The following is a 13581-nucleotide window of genomic DNA, read 5'->3' on the forward strand; positions in this document are numbered from 1 at the left end:
AAGAAGTGTGAATAGATGCTTTCTTCTCACTGGAGTTCCTGAAAGTGTGGGATACAAACCTAAAGTTGCTGGTAGCCCCTTGTTACCATGAGTTGAGAACCTTCCTAAGAATAGAGCCAGTGCTAAGAAAGTAGAACCACAAGAAGTGATTACTTTGTTTAATTCCCTGAATACTTTGTGCCTGATTCCCTGGACAAAATCTTTTGCAGCCTTAGATGATCTAGTTAACACAAAAGCAAACAAAACAAACAGGACAAAAAAGCTTAAACTTTCTAGTTACATAAATCAACAAATCGCCTTTTTGTGGAGTCCTCACTTGTAATGTAGTAGTTCATGGTTACTATCACTACTTCCTTACTAAAGTCTACCTTGATGATTTTGCATCATTAATTCTTTCTCAACTTTGATTTTGCATAGGATTTGTAAGTTTATATTACATACTCTATTATTTAATTACATACTCTCTTATTTGTTCTCTATTCATTAAACTTATGAGAAGTTAGTCTCACCAATTTTACCTTAATAATAGAAAAATATTCATGGATTGTAAATTAGTTTCACACTTCACATTTCAGTTAATTTAGAAATGCATAGAAGAAAGACATTTTATCTTATATTTCTTATGTAATTTCCATAGGATGGTCACATAACAGGTATCTAATAGGTGGTAGATTTATTCAGTTGCATTATAGTTATGTTTCTGATTTGTGAACAGCTGAAAATCTTTTCATTCAACAAGCTACAAGCAGAACACACATTCCTGGGGGTAGAAATCTTGAAGTTTATAAAAACAAACAAATGCAATTCATCATAAACCAATCTGCAGAAACAGAGCAAAACCAATTCATGAGGGTGAGTTTTGCAAAGTAAGGAACTTTGGCATATTTGTCTTTGAACATACTACCAGCTAGCACAATATCGGGCAAACAATAGATGCTTAATATCAATTTATTAGATGAATGAATGCAGTGTTATAACATGCTTTCTGCAATAATAGAAATGTTCTGTAGTTTGCACTGTCAAAAATTAGTTACACATCACTACTGAACACTTGAAATTGCTTGAATGATCGAGTAACATAATATTTATTTTCATTTGATATTAACTAATTTAAATTTATATAGCTACATGTGACTAGTGGCTACTGTGTTGTGCAGTATGGATTCATAAGGATCAAATGCACCAAAATACAAGTATTTCAAGGGAAATACATGTTTCAGAACTATTTCAGATTTATTCTTTTGGATGCAAACCTAATTTATAGTGAGAGTCAAAGTAATGGAGAAGATTTCTCTTAAAATCTAGTTTAAATATCACCTCCCTTGTTAAGCTTTTTTTGACTCTGATTCCCACACCATCTTTACTCTCACCGAGAACAGAAGTAATAAATCAATGATACTCTGCTATTTAAAAAATGTGAAATCTTGCCTTTCTCAACAACATGTATAGAACTTGAGGTAATATGCTATGAGAAATGTCAGAAAGTGAAAGAGAAACACAAATAGCTTCACTCTTATGTGGAATATAAAAAAGAGCAAAGCAGAAAAATGACAAAGCATGACAAAAATAACTCTTAGACTCTGAGAAAATTATGATGGTTACCAGAGTGGAAGAGTTTGGGGTGTATGAGGAATGGGTAGAGGGGTCATTGTGGTGAATGGCTGTAGAATTTGGTGGTGGGTACAGCATAGCATACACACATATTGATTTATGAAGTTATATGCCCAAACTTATGTAGTATTGTAAACCAATACAAAGAATTAATAAATTAACAATTCTTTCAATTGTACTTTGTTCATATAATTATACATCAAGTTGGCTATGCTATATTATAACCAGTTTTGCTTATGTCTGACTGATGAATTAAATTTATTGCTTTATGAAGCACAGACCATATTCTTTTTTCATTCAAAAGCACTTAACTTCTCATTAGATCAGAGTTTACAGTCTAGGTGGTAAAGCACGTCCTAAATATTCCTTGAAAAAAAAATATAATGGATGTCATATGCTATGAACCTAATTGTGTACTAGGGAGGCCCTACATTAGTGTCTTAAGTAGACATAAGTCAGGGAAACTGAACGATGTTGGACAACTCACGTTGTGGAGTGATACTACCTTCAGGTAATATTTAAGTTGAGACCAGAGGGATGACTAGGAGTTAGTCTTACAAGAGAGGACTGAGCAGGCAAAGGAACTGGCATATCTGAAGAGCTCCTGAGAAAGTGAAAGAAATTTAACATGTCTGGAACCTTAGTGTCAAATGGTACTGGATGAGGATGGAGATTTTGTAGAACCGTGAAAGCCAAGATAAGGTATTGAGACTTTATCATGAATCATAAAATGAAGCCATTTGAAGAATTTTTAGCAGCAGAGGACACAATTAAATTTTTGTTTTGGAAAGTTCACTTTGATTGCAGATTGCAGACAAGATTGGAGGGAAGCCATTCTGAAAGCAGAAAAACCACTTAAAAAGCTGCTGTACTTGTCCAGATGAAAGATGATAATGGCTTGACCAGAGTTCTTACATCTCTAAGGCTTACTACAGTATCCAGGGAATAGCAGGTGCTCAATGCATGTTCAATGTAAAGCAGTTTGAGCAAAAATACAAAAGTCAATATATTATTTGGTTGAAATGCAAAAGGTCAGTATATTCTTTGTTTGGATGCTAAAAGTGAAAAGCAGAGCTACAAAAAGACAGAATCGCTCAGAATTTACATGATGCTAATATATTCCAAGAACACTCTTCAGATAAGCAAATGAGGAAGACGTTTGGGGTCTCAAAATAATAATTTTGACCATATCCAAGCCAAAATAACACTACTTATATCATTATCATCATTTTAGAAAATGAAAAAAAAATTCATTTAGCTTGTTTATCCGTGATAAACAAGACAGAAAAATGAAATAATATCTGACCTTTGGACTTTTAAACAAGGTTTTCACATTAATTGAAAGCAATAAAATTGCAATTATTGTTTATTTTGGGAGTTGGAGGTATATTTTCTCAAGACTAAGAATTCATATGACTATAAAATTTGTTGCTTTCCATTCTCTTAAAGTAAGCTCAGATGACAATAGTAGGAGAATTTAAATTGTAAGAAATATATCAGAAAGGGGGCCTCCCTGGTGGCGCAGGCGGTTTAGCGCCGCACTGTGAATCTGTCAGCAGCCTCTGCAGCGCAGGTTCGATCCCGGCCAGCCAGCGAGAATCCCACATGGTGCAGCAGACCTCTCCTGTCTCGCCTGCTGCTCCCCTCAGCAGTGTATTTCATCAGTCTGTCTGTTCTGTTCCCCACTCTGTCTCTGGTGAATCCTCTCACCCTCCCATGCATCTGGCCCGTATCCTAGTTCTTGTATAAAAATAAATAAATCTTAAAAAAAAAAAAAAGAAACATATCAGGATCAAAATGTAAGAGACCATTGAAATTACCTGCTTGAATGAAGCAATGGGTTTATAAAATTTTTAAAACTTGGGTATTTTCCCATTTCTAAGGGATAGTGTAGGCATCACCTTTACCAGAAGCAAAGACGTTGACCAATAGCCTTATTTAAAATTATCCTATCTTGGTCCTCCCCGGTGGCGCAGCAGTTGAGCACTGGGTTGCGAAGCTGCCCGCGGCCTCTGCGGCGCCGGTTTGATCCCCGGCTGCTCCCCGGCCACTGGAGGAGGGTCACACATGGCGCGCAGACCTCTCCTGCCGCCCGCTGCTCCCCTCAGCAGTGTACTTCGGTCCTTCTGCCTGCTCTGCTCCTCGCTCTGGCTCTGGTGAATTCTCTCACCCTCCCGCGCTTCTGACTGTACCCAGTGCATGTATAAAAAAACAAACAAACAAACAAACAAATAAATAAATAAAACATGCCTTAATTAAAAAAAAATTTTAAAAAATAAAATAAAATAAAATTATCCTATCTTTAATTCCTCTCCTTACCCTCGTCAGTGTTCCCTTCACTGACAACAGACCATCTTTATTAAATGTTCATTTTGCCAGTCATCTGTCTCTAGCTTCTAAAATCCCTCTTAACTTTTAAGCTTTTTCTGCCAGATGTCTGGAATATTATGCTATTCCATCAGTCAAAAAATTCTGCGATTTCTACCTCTTCTAAGAATCTAACACAATTAAGTTTTCATAAATTTCACATTTGGACTTATTTAAATCTTTTTCCATTTTTCGATATGTTCTTAATATTTGATTGCATCATTCAGTTGGATTATATTTTTCTATGCAGAAGATGTGACAAACATTGTTTCACCTTGGATTGAACCTAATAAACATCCCTATAAAGGGAACATGAATATTATGTACACTCAAGCACGTGTGTGTGTGTTTGTGAATGTGTGTGTAATACCTATAAACTTAAACATATCTAAGTTTCCTTTTAGGTGGCTATCCAGATTGAAACTTCTAGGATGAACAGGTAATCAAAGATCCTGAAAATATGCATTTTGATTTTAGGATGCTTTCAGGGAATATCAGAATTGACTTGGACTATTACTGTGATCATTAACAAATGGCATGACTTAATATAATCAACATTCCAACACCAAAATGGAAACAAACATTTTTAAAAAACATCCTCTGCAATTACATATCTTCCTTCACTTCAAATTACCATATATTCCATTTTCTTTACAGCAGAGAGAAGTGGAAAGAATGGGTCTCTTATAGCCACAAATCAATATATAAACCCTGATCAATGGATGTGAAGCTCCTCTGGATATCTGAAATATTTTTATGCATTTTGGCACACTATGCAGCAGGAAGCAATCCATTAGGTTTTAAAAAGACAAAAGCCAATAAAGATAGGCTAGAAGTCATATTCTCACATCCCTCACACTTCTGGTATTAAAACTAGCTTTCCTGTCTACTACTTCTAATTATAAAAATGTGGATAATTTGAAAAGTCATACATACACAAACTCATTTTACCTCTTCCATGTGTTTTCCTTTGGAGCATTGAAAAGGATCTTTGTCTTAGTTTTCTACTGCCTGAAAAATGAAAATACTAATATTGATCCACGAAAGTTATGATGATTAATCATTTGCAATCTGAAACTAACAAAACCTCAGGCACTATAGAGCTATCCCTGCAACCTCTGTCATCTCTTAAAAAGCAGAAGCTGGGTATGTAACTAAACTTTGATGGGTAAAGCGTAAAGCAGCTTCTTTTCACATGGTAGACTCTTATTAAACTTGCTTTCCATATAGGAAGCCTTCATCATTGTGAAACCATGATTAGTCACAGACTGCAGCTGTCACACTTTATCATATTATAGCTCAATGAGATATAGCATACATGAATTAATGACACATTTTTGAGTCTATTCCTAACCTATGACCAAGATTTATGACTAGCATAACTACAAATCACAAGGACTTTTTCACCTGGAAATTTGTGCTAGATATTATTAGGCCATTGCTGATTTGTGAAACAAAAACATCGTAATTACCTAGTGGCCAAGAATAGGTAACAATTTGTGCCAAGTAAGACAAACAGCAAATACATAGGAAAGTGGTTACCTTTCTTTTTAGGGCTAATTGTCATGTTTAGTGTCCAAAACAAGAGGTTACGATAATTCATTGTTAGCCAGGCCCTAGAAATGCTACACAGACGTGTAGATTTTCAGTAGGTAACACAGATCTCTAGGGGCTTGGAAATAATCACTTCTCATGACTTTTCTCTTTGAACTCATTGTGCTACTAAATTCATCTACTAAGAAATCAACCCTGAGGAATTTGAACTTGCAAGCCAGGGAAGGGAAAGTTTGTCATAATTTGTTACTTAGATTGTTAAGTTAACCTTCTGGCTAAGAATGGTTCTTACAAAACAGTACTGGAGGACAGAGACGGATGGATAAGTCCTGGTGGGTTCAAATGTGATTGACTATTTCAGTTGAGGGTGAGATGCGCTATAGCATATAGTCCTGACAGGGAAAGTGCATAGAAAGTTAAGAAGTTATGAAAGATTTGTGCCCGGAGAAATTGAGTCAATTGTTCCATCAGCAATGCGGAGGAAAAGAACAGATGATATTAAACCTCAAACATTCAGAAGAATTATTTTAGTTCTATATTATCCTGTAATTATTACAGCTCTGCAGGTCTTTACTTGTTCTGCAGTATCCTACATTTCTTTGCTGAATGCTTTAGCACATCTGCAGCAAGAAAATGTGTAAAAAGGAAAAACTCAATGAATTTAATAATCTGTGGCTGCTCGACTGCCTTAGGAGAGGATTCTAAAAATATATAAATTATTTCAGGGTCACTTAAACTGCTAGCAAAGACTGTAGCTACTGGTTAGAGTATGGAGGTTGAAGCTAGCCCCAAAATGACACCCCACAACCCCCCCAGAAAAAATGAAAATGAAAGTTTGCAACTCCTGCAGCATACATTTATTTATAAAGTGCTTAGAGAGCAGAATATGTAGAAACTGGGGGCAGTTACACTGTGGTGAGCAAAACTCAGTAAAAAATAATCTTCTTGGGTTATCAGATTTCCTGTGCTATTTTAACCTGAATGTATATCCTTCCCTCTCCCCCCTCAAGTTATCAAGTCAATGTGAACAGGTGTTGCACCGAAGGGGTTATTTTTTCTTCCTATTTTCTTTATTGAGGTAACATTTGTTTACAACACTTTGCATGCTTCAGGGGAATAGGCTTACACCTCCTTAGGTATATGGTACCCCACCACCCCCACCGTTAAATCACTCACATTCCTTTACTTTAGGGCCTGCCTCTCTTTGTTCCCACAGAGGTTCTTAAAACTGATATTAAAAATAGGAATGAGAAATTCGGCCTTGAAGGTTTATATGGAAGGGCCCTAGGCACTATTTAGAAAGACTTAAGAGGAAATGGTGCAGAGAATTCCTGATTAGGGACTCTGTTGTTCAGGTGTTTTTTAGTCCAAGCCTCAGTCTCCTATACAAAATAGTCAAGGGTGCAAAAAGGGTCAAACCCTCTGCCTTTGAGATTCAGAACCGGCAGTTTGAACTTAATACAGTGTGAACTTATTACAATTTACATATAATCTCAGATTATATGTAAGTGAAAGATTTGGGCTGCTCAATTTGCTGCCGGCTGCCTATATGACAAGAATTCAAGAGATCTGTGATCTACTCTTCTTCCTGGGACTTTCTTGGTGCCTTTTTGGTCCTGCTTGAGTTTGCTGTGCCCCTCACAAAAGAGCTATGGAGAAATACATGCATTTGCTTGAACAAAGAGGGAGTCGGTATCCTTAATGCTTTTGATGTTTTTTAGAAATACAACTGAGTATTCATTCTCTATGGCTTCTTTCTGCTTTGACCTTAAAAAAAATTACCCTTTCACTTCCCTAGAAATCAATTTTATTTGAATATGGGACCATCTTTAGGTGAATATTATGAAAGTACTAAGCTTACCATATTGGAATGACTGCTTTACCCTTCCTCTTCCAGAAAAAAATTAACATTCAGGTGAACTGTAATACAGCCTTTAGTTAGCAATACTGCCATGAAGGGAAAAATGAGCTCCCATTGCCTGACTAATTTTCTGTTGCAGAGGTAGAATTTTATTGAACTGGAACCATTTTAAATTAACAGGAGAGAGTTGACATAACCAAATTTGACCAGTTTTTCATAGTCTCACAAGCTCCACAGAATGACTTTTGTAAGAGAGTGCAACAGAAGGTTTAACTTGAGAATGTTTTAATTTTTCTATTATGCACATTGTTTCAGCTGTTCAGGTTCAAGAGCAAAATTTCAATGTTCTCCATTCCCTTTTCCTTAACATGCAGAGATCTTTAATTTCTCTAACTATTGCCCCATTTTTCATTTAGGTCTCTTAAGGCGGCCTGGTTTTTTAATGTGATGGTCATCTTCATATCTTAATAAAACAAAAATTGAATTATATGCACTACTGGGCAAGCATGACATGACTTTTGCTAGCATATGTAAGGTGTGAAAACCTGGGGGAAAATACTATTCAATTTAAGTTCCACTTGAGCACACTGCAGTGCACTGGAAATGAGTTCAGTCTTAAATGGCACTGAAAAAGTAGAAGCAGGGAAAGGTGGAGATCACCGATTTGAACCTAATTAAAAAGACCTGATAAAAATGCTAGAAAGCCAGATGGTAAAGTCAATTTCTTAGTACTGTGCCAGTCCAGGGATGGAATATGTTTAGCAGGTGACATTCTGCAAGGGTAGACTGATAATACCAGCAGTGAAACCAAAAGGATTTTGTTAACACTGTTTGTTAGACTTTACTCTTAAATCTTTGTCATGTTTCTGTATCTAAGTGGGAAAAAATGTAAATTCTCTATTTTCATCAAATTATAAAACTCTCGAAGACCTTCAAGTATTTGATTACTATGAATATCTCTAACATTAATTTGAAAACTAAATACTAACATCATTATAATATAATAGAAAATAGTAGAGTGGATATTCAGCACAATAGGATGCTTATCATTTCTTGAGAAAATTGTTCTTTAATTTTTAGAGTTAAACAATTTATTATTCAAAAATAGCACTTAAACTAAAACACTTAAAGAAATAGTATCCACATTTAGGCAACTTTTGGCTACTCTAAATACAAACATTTCATCTGATCCTACAATATTAGCTGTACCTTAAATATTTTCATTGCTATGACTTTAGGCAATACTCTACATAGAAAAGACAAAAATAGTTAAATCAGAAATTTTCTTTTTTTAATCCAAATCATTTTCTCTCATCTGTCCAATGTTGGGTGCAGTGAAGGATGGGTAGATGATGAGTATTCATAGTTATGTGTTAAGGGCTATTATAAATTAAATGGAATTAGAAACAGAGTAAGCTATATTTTATTTTATTTTTTTTTTTTATAGAGGCATGTTCCATTTATTTATTTGTCTGCTTGTTTGTTTGTTTTGTTTATACATGCACTGGGTACAGTCAGAAGCGCGGGAGGGTGAGAGAATTCACCAGAGCCAGAGCGGGGAGCAGAGCAGGCAGAAGGACCGAAGTACACTGCTGAGGGGAGCAGCGGGCGGCAGGAGAGGTCTGCGCGCCATGTGGGACCCTCCTCCGGTGGCCGGGGAGCAGCCGGGGATCGAACCGGCGCCGCAGAGGCCGCGGGCAGCTTCGCAACCCAGCGCTCAACCGCTGCGCCACCGGGGAGGCCCAAGTAAGCTATATTTTAAAATGCTTTATTAGTAAAAAGGACAATTTCAAAAGTATCAGGTACCTATGCATGGACAAGAGGAAGGAGAATAGGGGGAGAGAAAGACATGATTGTCATTGGCCTAATTTTGCATAGAAATTAACATTTAGAGCCCTGATTTGTAGCCTTTATGTTCTTCTTCAGTCCATTTGTTCCTTTGTGATGCAACCTTTATAGACAACTAAGGCTTCCACAAGTGCCAGGAAAGAGTAAATAGATCTGCCTTTTTCCAGTGAACAACAAGCAGCAGTGCCTTGGATTTATAGTCTTCTTTTTTCTAAGAAGCTCAGGGGGAAGACATTCTGTCACCCAATTCATCTCATATAGTGAAGAGTCTTTAACAAGAGGTTTAGGTGGTGTCAGGGACACAGCTAATGAGGTTTGTTGAATTCCAGGTTTTATAAAGTAGTATGTTAGCCCTATACCTCCAAACAGGACTCAACTCAGTACCATGTCTCTGAAATCTTTTATAAATTGTCTAAGGATAATTGATTTCGTTGACTTTGTCAAGCACCATGCTCACCACGCTAGCATTCCCAGGATTCTAAGATCCACCAAACAAATAACCTCTCTAAGCTATTCTACACCTGAGGCATACAAATGACTAAATAGTTTATTGCTGCTGGGGCAATAGGGGCTTTGCTCTTTTTGTTGGCAGTTACCATTTTAGCCAAAACAATGTTTTTTCATACCATTTGTTTCTCCAGTGGTTTATCTACTTCTTAGTCCTCCAGTTATTCTTTCTCGTGCATTCCTGGATTGTGTTCATAAAATGTTTAAACCTCTAAATATCAGTAATAGAGTTTTGTCTGAAAAAAAATGTACATACAAACACTAAAATATTATGTAGCCATTATCTTATTTTTTTATTCAATTGCATTCAGCAATAATGTATATACAATGAACCATATCCATTAGCATTATACAATTTGATGGGTTTTGGCGATAATATATTCCCATGAAAACACTACCACAATCAAGATACATACAATTTCCATGACCCCTTGCAACAAACTTGCTCATGTCACTTTGTAGCCCGTCCTTCATTCTGTATGTGCCAATCAGTGATTTGTTTTTTCCCTCTGGATTACTTTGCACTTTTTAGAATTTCATATAAATGAAATGTAATAATATCTTTTGTACTCTTTTGGCTAGCTTTTTTCTTTAATTTGACATTATTATCTTCTGATTCTTTCACTTCATTTAGTGTATTAATAGTTCATTCCTTTCTATTGCTAAGTAGTATTCCATAATATGAATATACCACATTTTGACATTACATTTTTTTTAATTTTAGTCATTTTTATATATTTCTAGGGACATACTATTATAGTTTAAATTTTCATATCACTGAATATTGATAAGCTAAACATTTCTTCCTTGCTATTTTTTATGAAGTCTGTTTAAATATATTTTCCATTAAAATTTTTTTGAGAGGGGGTATTTTTATTTTTAATTTTTAAAAGCTCTTTATATAATCTGGATACTAGTCCTTTATCAGTTGTAAGCACTGCAAGATATTTTCTCCAGTTTGTGTCTTTTTTACTTTTACTTTCTTAAAGGTATCTTTTGGAGAGAAAAACCTTTTAAGTTTTTTGATGTCTAATTTAATATTTTCTATTATGTATATTGTTCCTGTTGCATATTTAAAAATTGACTAATTTAAAGTCATAAAATGTTTTCTTCTATTATTTTTTCTAAAAAATAATACTTTTTTTTTTTTTAAATTGAGACCTATGATACATCGCAAGTGAATTTGATTGAGGAAAGGGTCAGGATTAATTTTGTTTTTCCTATATGGATATCTAATTCCAGCACCATTTGTTTAAAAGACTATCCATTTTCCATGGAATTGCTTTGACATTTGTTGCTAAAAAATATTTGCTATTTTTTGTGCTTTGATTAGTATATCTATCATTTCTCCCATATCATATTCAATTACTATTGCTGCATAGTCAAGGTTGAATCAAGGTTAGTGTACGTCCTCTAGCTTTGTTCTTATTTTTAAAAATTGTTTTGGCAATTTCAGGTCACTTGCATTTCCATATAAATTTGCAATCAACTTGGCAATGCCTATAAAAATCCCTCCTGAAAACATTAATATGTTTACATATTTATTTGGGGACAATTAACATCTTTTTTGTTATTATTAACTTGTCAGTCATTTACATATATATACATACATATATATATATAATTTTGAGGGTATATTATCATGCCTCCATATGTGCACATACATCACTCACCCTCTACCAAAAATCCCATGTCAATGTCATATCCCCTTCCTTTTCCCTCCTCCTTCCTTGCTATTCCCTCTGGTAACCAGTGTATTTTTTACAGCGTTTAAGAATTATGTTTGGGGCCTCCCTGGTAGCGCAGCAGTTGATTGCTGGGCTGCGATGCTGCCTGCAGCCTCTGCAGTGCCCCGTTGGATCCTTGCTGCCAGCGAGGGTCCCACATGGCACAACAGACCTCTCCTGCCGCTCCCGCTACTCCCCTCAGCAGTGTACTTTGTCAGTCTGCCTGTTCTGTTCCCCGCTCTGGCTCTGGTGAATTCTCTCACCCTCCCGTGCTTTTGACTGTACCCAGTGCTTGTATAAATAAATAAATAAATCCTAAAAAAAAAAGAATTATGTTTGCTGTGCTTTCCTAGTATGTGCTCTTTGGTTAATTATATTACAAAAATAAGCGAAATATGGTATATCTTTCACATTCTGACTTATTTCACTTAACATAATCACCTATAGACCCATCCATTTTGTCACGGAAGCACTATTATATCTTTATTTTTTAATATCTGAGTAGTATTCCATTAAGTATGTATTTCACTTAGGCTGGTTCCCTGAGTCTAGACCACTCCCTCACATCACACACAAAAATTACCTTGAAATGTATTAAAAACTTGGGTGTAAGACCTGGACCCATAAAATACACAGAAAAAAACTCAAGCAAACTATTTTGCCACATTGGCTACATAGATGTCTTTGAGAACTCAACCCAAATGACAAAGGAAACAAGAGCAAAAATAAACTTCTGTACATCAAAAGAAAGGCTCATTAAACAAAAGACATCGCACAGAATTGGAAAAATATTTGTTTTTCATATTTCAGTTGAGAGACTAATATCCAATTTATATATAAAGAGCTCATATAACTAAACAATAAGAAAAAAAAAAACCCAATCTAAATATGGCCACTTTTGTGAGGAAGACATACATATGACCAATGGCATATAAAAAATGTTGATGATTATTTATCATCAGAAAAATGCAAATCAAAATCACATTGAGATACCACCTCATACCCATGAGAATGGCTCATTTCAAAGAAACCAGAAACAACAACTTTTGGCAAAGGTGTAGAGAAAAAAGTATCCCCAAACATTGTTGATGGGAATGTAGACTGATCCAGTCCCTGTGGAAAACATTACGGCGGTTGTTAAAAATATTAACAGCAGTTCTGCTCTATGATCCAGTAATTCCAACCCTAGACATTTATCAGAAGAATTAAAAAACACATTAATTTGAAATTCATTGTAGCACTACTTACAAAAGCCAAGTTAGGGAAACAACATGGGCCTAATGACAGATAATGGATCAAGAAGATGTGGTATATACATGCAATGGGATACTACACAGCTATTTAAAAAAGATGAAATCTTGTCTTTTGTGACAATATGGATGGACTTGGAGTGTATTATGCTAAGTGACTAAGTCAGAAGGAGAAAGACAAATATTGGATGTGGATGACTTCACTCATTTTGTTATATAAAGAAACAAAGTGAAGGAACTGTTAAAAACAAAACAAGTCTTTCAAATCTGACTGCAGAATTAAAACTACCACATCCAGAGTTGCGGGTGAGGAGGAAAGGAGGGATACAGCCAAATGGACTATGTTGGAGATTATTGGTGCTTTGGTGGTAGGTGTGGTATGATAGCATGTATTTGAAGGGTTTAAATCTGTACGCCTGAATCATATGCAATTTTGAAAATCAGCAATACACCAAAAGATAATTTAAATAGAATTTTTAAAAAATATTCCTCTTTAACTTTAATCGCACTCTTTGTCTTTTTTTTTTATTTTTTATTTTTTTTTTAATTTTTTTTTTATAGAGGCATGTTTTATTTATTTATTTGTTTGTTTGTTTGTTTGTTTATACATGCACTGGGTACAGTCAGAAGCGTGGGAGGGTGAGAGAATTCACCAGAGCCAGAGCGGGGAGCAGAGCAGGCAGAAGGACCGAAGTACACTGCTGAGGGGAGCAGCGGGCGGCAGGAGAGGTCTGCGCACCATCGCACTCTTTGTCTTAAAGTTTCTCTTCGCTGGCATGAACATAGTTACTGTGGCCTTAAGCATACTATTTGTGTGATCTATCTTTTCAACCCATTTTTCCCATATATCTGTGTC

Source organism: Talpa europaea, assembly GCF_964194135.1.
Source record: "Talpa europaea genome assembly, chromosome: X".
In the NCBI taxonomy this organism is placed as follows: domain Eukaryota; kingdom Metazoa; phylum Chordata; class Mammalia; order Eulipotyphla; family Talpidae; genus Talpa; species Talpa europaea.